Raw genomic sequence first — 6,972 nt, forward strand, 5'->3', positions numbered from 1 at the left:
AATACACAGGGGGACTTCAGCTCATGGAGTCCTAACCTGGTATCAGGAGGAGCCAGGTGTCGGAGAAGGACATCATACTTGGCAGGAACCAAACCAAACTTCCGATGCATAGCAACCTCATGGGGCGGAGGAGAACTTGGCCCGTGTGTCCCTGAGGCTGTGAGTCTTTAAAGGAGGGAGAGCCTCAGTGTTTGCTCATGGGTCAGCCAAGTTTGAACCACCTGCCTTGTCGCCAACACCCAACGTGCATCCCATTACACCAGCAGAGCTCCTTTGGGGAAGTGCAGGGTCACGAGAAAGAAGACCCTGAGCAAGATGTACCGATCCAACGGCAGCCACGACGGGCTCCAATGTAACACTGGTGGTGTGAGGAGGCTGCAGGGCTGGGCGGTGCTCACTCTGCTGTACACAGGGTCACTCTGAGCCAGGACCAATCAGTGACACAGCACTACAACACCGACTGCACTACTGCAGTGGAGTGAGTGATTTAATACGGCCCTCCAAGCCATATTCTCCAAGGCTCTGGTGGCACCGGGCTGCTAACTACAAGGTCTGAGGTTCAAAGCCCCTACATCAGCAGTTCTCAACCTTGGGTCATGATCCATTTCATAACAGTAGAAAAAGTACAGGGATGAAGTAGCAATGAAAATAATGTTATGGCTGGGGTCACCACTACACGAGGAGTTGTATGAAAGGGTCGAGGCATTAGGAAGGTTGAGAACCACTGCCCCAGATGCTTGGAGAGGCCCTCAAGAGCCTGTTTGCTCCCACAGAGATTACAGCACAGCATTTACATCCTCGGGAATCCAAACGGGTAGTCCTAGCCGGTCTTTAGGATCATCATGTCTCAGTGACAGTGAGTCTGGTTTGAATTGCAGTTTTGTGACTCCCACACAATGGCTGGGTGGGATTAAGGGTGGAATGTTATCTATTGAATTGTGTCTCCCCACCACCCCCTCCAAATATATGTCGACTTGACTTGGCCAAAATTCTCAGTGCAGTATGACTGGCTTTCATTTGTGATCAGATGTCATAATCCTCCAGGGGTTGTCAACGAGACAGATTAGATTCAGGTTTGATGGACAGCCAATTAATGAAACGGACACCCTAGCCCAGCTGGCGATGGAGGACAAAGACGCCATCGACGTGCTCTATCAGCAGAGGGGTGGCTGGAGGCCCCTTGGGATGTGGCGTCTAAGCACCTGTCCTTGCATTTTCCATCCAGCAGTAAACACGTGAACAGGCCAACACAGAGGGGTCTGTGGAAACTTGAGGACAGTCACCAAATTACTTGTACCTCTCGATGTACTTGGAGAGCAACTCAGTACTATTTCAGCAGGGATTAAACTTACAACTGAAATTGGGCCACTATTAATGGCTATCTTTGTTTTGTGAGGTTTTTGGAGCTTGTTTTGTTATTGTTTCCCCTTCCTGTGACGTGTTTGCTCCAAAGGCATGGCCTGCCTGTCCATTTTCAGTCTGTGGGTGGAAGTGTGGCCCCTGGTGTTGTGCCACCCCCTCCCATCCCCCGCTGCATCCAATCATGCAGGTGGCTCGTGCACTGCTTTGGGGGGGTGCGCCTGGACAGCTGTTTGGGGGCCTGGTGGAGATGGGAGAGAGCTTACTACATTTTACCCACAGGTTGCAAATTTAAGCTTTGTTCAGCATCTGGTAAAGTCAAAGGGCAGATACTAGGATGCTCTTCAAAGGCAAACCAGGGAAACTGCGGGGCCTTCCTGGTGTGTCCCCGCAAGGCTCTGGGCCTAGGCTCCCAAGCACCACTGCCGTTGACTGTCTATGGGTGCAGCGGGCACCCACTGCACTTGGCCTCTGCCCTTTTATTCAAGTAGGAGAAAACAATGGAACTGTGGCCGTAGCACTGGGGTCTCAGTTCTTCTGCTGTCCGTTTCTGCTGAGCATATAAAAAAGCAAGATTAAGGAAGGCTGTATTTGCAGTTGTGTTGTGTGCTTAAGAGCTACTTCGGAGTGTGGTGACAGGCGAAACCCATGGAAAGATGATGTTATTCTCACGGATTTTTGCTGTGCCACTTTCCAAATATGGATTGAATTGATATGCGTTAGTTTGGTGATAACAACTCTGTGAACTCTTGGGATCTGTACCAGTTACGAAATCTCATCAAGCTGCCTGTTGGCCTTCAGTAAGGAAGGGTTCATTGCGGTTGATGGCCATCCTCTGCTTTTTGTGGTCCCCTGGAGATGCGACATGGCCCTTCGTCTCTTGCTTGTGTGAAATCTGGCTGAAAATGTTCGTTTCCTTGGCAGTTTGCTATGTGGGCAGGGGTGGGGTGCTTGTTGGCTCTGCAGTGTTTTATCAATCTGTACATTATTTGTTGTCCTTTACTACTGTAAACAAAGACTTATAACCTAAGAAACTCAAAGGGGGCAGTTCTGCCCTGTCCAACAGAGTCTTCACAAGTCAGCACTGATTCCCAGGCAGTCCGTTTGTCAAGTTAGAGGAGATGAGACGCTTCTGCCACACCATTTACCATGAAGCCGCACCACCACGTCGAGACACTGAAAACTAAGCACTGATTCGTGACCCTGTGAGAGAGGCCGGGGCACTGTGGAGGCAAGTTTAGCACCGCAGTTTGGGTCCCTTTTTGGTCCCTTCTGGCCAAAAAAACCCAACTCACCTGTATACCCTAGGTGCAAACCTTCAATATTACATGAAATACCTGCGGCGGCACCATTCGTGATCCTTCTCGGATCTGCAAACCCGGTCACAGAAACTGGGAAGAACAGAGCCTGGCTGAAAGATCACTGCTTAGATCGTCTTCCTGACCCAGAAGCAGGTGGGATCCCGCTACCCTCCTGGCATAGCTACCCTCCCCAGCAAGCCACAGGCTGCATTCTGCCCCTAGTAAGGATGCTCTGTAGTCATCAGCGTGCCCCCTGCCCCGCCCCAACTTATGGCAACCCCATCACAAAAGGAGAAGCTGCTCGGTCCTGCACCCTCCCCGGGATCGCCTGTGGACCACACTCTTCTCATCTGAAATCACTGACCAGTTGGGTTTTGGGAAGGATATCTCTAGGTCTTTATTTCGAGCTTGTCTGAGCCTGGAAGCTCTGCTGAACCCGGTCCAGAATTGCAGCAACACACAAGTCTCCCCTTTTAGAGCGGCGGTAGCTGCCCTGGTGGAGCATTGATGGGAACGGAACCTCACTCTCCTGCATGAGAAGCAGGGATTCTACCAATGACCACTAACTAGCGTGCTGACCCTTTAACCCTTCAACCACACCAAACCAGAAATCAAACCCGCTGCCATCAAGTCGGTTTCGACACAGAGTGACCCTGAGACCCTAAATCTTTATGGGAGCACACAACCACCTTTCCCCCTGCAGAACGGCCAACCTTGAGGTTTAGTTTAGCCCAGTGCCTAAGCCACCGCGGCACCAGGGGTTCCGTTCAGGACACCAGTTTTTCAACATGTATCAGGTTCGTTGTGTTTTACAAATTAAAATTTAAATACAAGTTACCAATATTTCGCTGCACAGCTAAGAAACAAAACTTGTTGCTAGTTTCCATTAAAAAACAAAAGTCCTTTGAAACCAATTCTTTGAAACCAATTCTTTTTGGGGGAGGGGCAGGAATCCACTTAATTTTTGGTGCTGGGGCCAGCCTCCCAGACCTCTCCACTGGTTCCCTACTCCACTCCGGGATATTGCATTCACACCTTGCGGCACTAATTTGTTTCAAAGGACGACATTGATTCTGCAGCTCCAGGAGATGGACATATCTGATCAGAGCACATGGGAGCAGATGAAGGGGCACGAGGAGAGAGTGGAACACAGCCTGGCCCACCAGGCTGTGAGGATGATGTTCCTGAGTAGAGCAGCCAGTCCACAGAGAGAACAACAGGGCTGGCCCCACTATGAGACATGATGCCCCTCAGTGACTAAGGGTGATACAGGGGACAGCACCGGAGACACAGTGTGGGAATGGCACCTGGGGAATGGCACCTGACCTGATCCCACCACACCAAGGCAAAACACTGGGGGAGTGCAGCGGAACAGCAAGGGAATGGAGTGGCAAGGTCCCCAGGGAATGCTGAAAGTGGACTTTGGGGCCAGGGCGTGGTGCCCCAACAGACTGGACTGGAAAACGCTCCTAAGGGCCAGCAAATGATCCTTGAACTAACTACAAGCTTTTCTTTTGTGAAGTGTTTTGTTTTGTTCTTTGTCAGTGGTTTGTTTTTGTTGTTTTGTTGTCTGGTTGTATACTGTTTGTTTTCCTCTGTCTTGTTTTCGTGCATGTTAGTGTCTCCACAGGTCTGTCTGAATAGGACAGGCTGGATGAACTGTCTGGAGGAAAAACAACGGGACCGACAGTTCTGGGGGGACTTGGGGTGGGGGGGATAGGGGGGTAAGGAAGTGGTGTTAACAAACACAGGGACAAGGGAAAAACATGGGACCCAAAATGGTAGTGAGGGGGGAGTGGCAGGCCTGGTGGGGAATGATCAAGGGTAAGGTTGCGTAGAGAAGAGGTATAGCTGTAGCCCAGGTGGGGACGGAGCATGGTGGTGGGGCAGGAGGAAAGTCAAGGGAGATGGAGGAAGGAGCTGGGAGTAAAGGGGCATTTATGGAGGTCTAGACAAAGACATGTACATGCAACTATATATATGAGGATGGGGAAATAGATCTATGTGTCTATATTTATAGGTTCAGTATTAAGGTGGTGGAAGGTCCTTGGGCCTCTACTCAAGCACTCCCTCAACGCATGAATACTTTCTTTTATTAAATTTGCTCTCTATGATGCTCACTCTCCCGACACAACTGCTGAAACCAAAGTAGGTGAATAAGTAAATGTGGTGAAGAAAGCTGATGGTGCCCGGCTATCAAAAGAGATAGCTTGAAGGTGAACAAGCGGCCATCTACCTCAGAAGCAATAAAGCCCACATGGAAGAAGCACACCAGCCGGTGCAATCATGAGGTGCCAAAGGGACCAGGTATAAGGCATCATGCAAAAAAAAAAAAAGAATATATATGTATATATATATGTGTGTGTATGTATATGTATATATGTGTGCATGTGTATATGTGTGTGTATATATATGTATATATATATATATATATATATATATATATATATATATATATATATATATACACATTAGTGAATGAAGGGGGAAGTGCAGAGTGGAGACCCAAGGCCCAAGTGTCGACCAATGGAGATCCCCTCATAGAGGGGTTTAGGAGAGGAGATGGGTCAGGTCAGTCAGGGTGTGAGGTAGTACCGATGAAGAACACAGCTTTCCCCCAGATCCTGGGTGCTTCCTCCCCCCAACTACCATGATCCGAATTCTACCTTGCAGGACTGGATAGGGCAGAGGTTGTACACTGGTGCATATGGGAGCTGGAGGCACAGGGAATCCAGGGTAGACGATACCTTCAGGACCAGGGGTGTGAGGGGCGATGCTGGGAGAGTGGAGGGTGAGTGGGTTGGAAAAGGGGAACTGATTACAAGGATCCACATGTGACCTCCTCCCTGGGAGATGGACAGCAGAGAAGGGGGGTAAGGGAGACTCCAGATAGGGCAAGATATGACAAAATAACAATCTGTGGATTATCAAGGGCTCATGAGGGAGGGGGGAGTGGGGAGGGAGGGGAAAAAAAAAGAGGACCTGATGCAGAGGGCTTAAGTGGAGAGCAAATGCTTTGAGAGTGATTAGGGCAAAGAATGTATGGATGTGCTTTATACAATTGATGTATGTATATGTGTGGATTGTGATAAGAGTTGTATGAGCCCCTAATAAAATGTTTTAAAAAAAACAACAAAAGTCATACAATTATGTTGCTTTTTGGGGGGAGGGGATCAAGTAACCTTTCCGATTTGAACGCCCCAGAGAATCTGATCCTTAAGAAGCGGAAAGCCAAAGGGGCGGTTGTACTCTGCCTTAGAGGGTCGCTAAGAGTCAGAATTGACTCAGCTGCAGTGAATGAGGCAGGGGCAGGACATTCTGTAATCTCATCAGCAGAACACCACTGAGGGTCAGCCGTGGAGACGTGATTCCTGGGAAGTGAAAATGTGGGATGTGAAAATGCTCCCAGGTGAAAGAAACCCAGGCAGCTTTGGGGGTCCTTTGCTCCAAGTGGATGCGACCAACAGACCCGGCAGTGAGATGGCTGGGCCCCTCCTACACGTGAACCTAGAGACAAGCTTCCTGACAGTGCCCCTCTCCCCCAAGACCACACTGGCCCTGTGGGCAACACATGGTCGGAACTGTGAAATCCACGGGCCGGGATTTTAAACACCCGCAGGCGTGGGGCTCCGGGTAACCGCTGACAAGCCGTGCACGCGGGGAGTACGGTTTCCTGGGTCGAGCCCCCCACTCGACACCGGGATCCAGTCCGTGATCCCTCCCTCCATCCGGCTCGGACGCTGGGTCTGGCACCAGTGACTAAATGTCCAGGAGCGTCGACTGTGGCCCACAAGATACCTGTTCGGAACGCAAAGGTGCCCCGACGAGGTGAAGGCGGCGGCGTGGAGCGACCCCCGGCGGGCAGGGCCCTGTGCGGAAAGCCGGGGCGCGGCTATCCAGTCGGCTGGAACCCCAGTGCGGCCCGGCCTAACGGGGTGGCCGGCAGGTAGGCCTGGCTTCGGCTCCCGGCCCCGGCAGGCTGATCCGGCTGGCCCGGGGCCGACCTCTCGGCACCCAGCGCCCTGCGGCGGACTCAGGTGGCGCCTCTTCCGCCGCGCCGGGAAGCCCCACGCCTCGGAGCCTCAGCGGCGGTGCCAGCCTCGGAGCAGCCCGGGCCGCCTCCGCCCATCGCCCGGGCCGCCTCCGCCCATCGCCCGGGCCGCGGCCTCCGCTCTCATGACAACCAAGCCGGGCCGGGCAGAAGGGTGCCTCTGTGCGCGCGCAGGGCTGTGACCGGGCCCTGGCTCCACCTGCGCCTGCGTATAGGATGAGCCCCGCCCCCGAGTCCCTGGCCTTCTGGGTAATGTAGTTT

General features: G+C 51.9%; 1 protein-coding gene across 1 annotated transcript in view; it reads right to left on the minus strand.

The window, feature by feature from the left end:
* CEP104 (centrosomal protein 104) overlaps positions 1 to 6,869 on the minus strand; it is a 44,487-nt gene extending 37,618 nt beyond the window's left edge. The window contains exon 1 of the mRNA XM_075550376.1: positions 6,459 to 6,869. The gene's annotated coding sequence lies outside the window, so the exon portion shown is untranslated. The remainder of the gene's footprint in view (positions 1 to 6,458) is intronic.
* Between the last annotated feature and the right edge of the window lie 103 nt (positions 6,870 to 6,972).

The sequence above is a fragment of the Tenrec ecaudatus genome, chromosome 1, assembly GCF_050624435.1.
Source record: "Tenrec ecaudatus isolate mTenEca1 chromosome 1, mTenEca1.hap1, whole genome shotgun sequence".
Taxonomy (NCBI): Eukaryota; Metazoa; Chordata; class Mammalia; order Afrosoricida; family Tenrecidae; genus Tenrec; species Tenrec ecaudatus.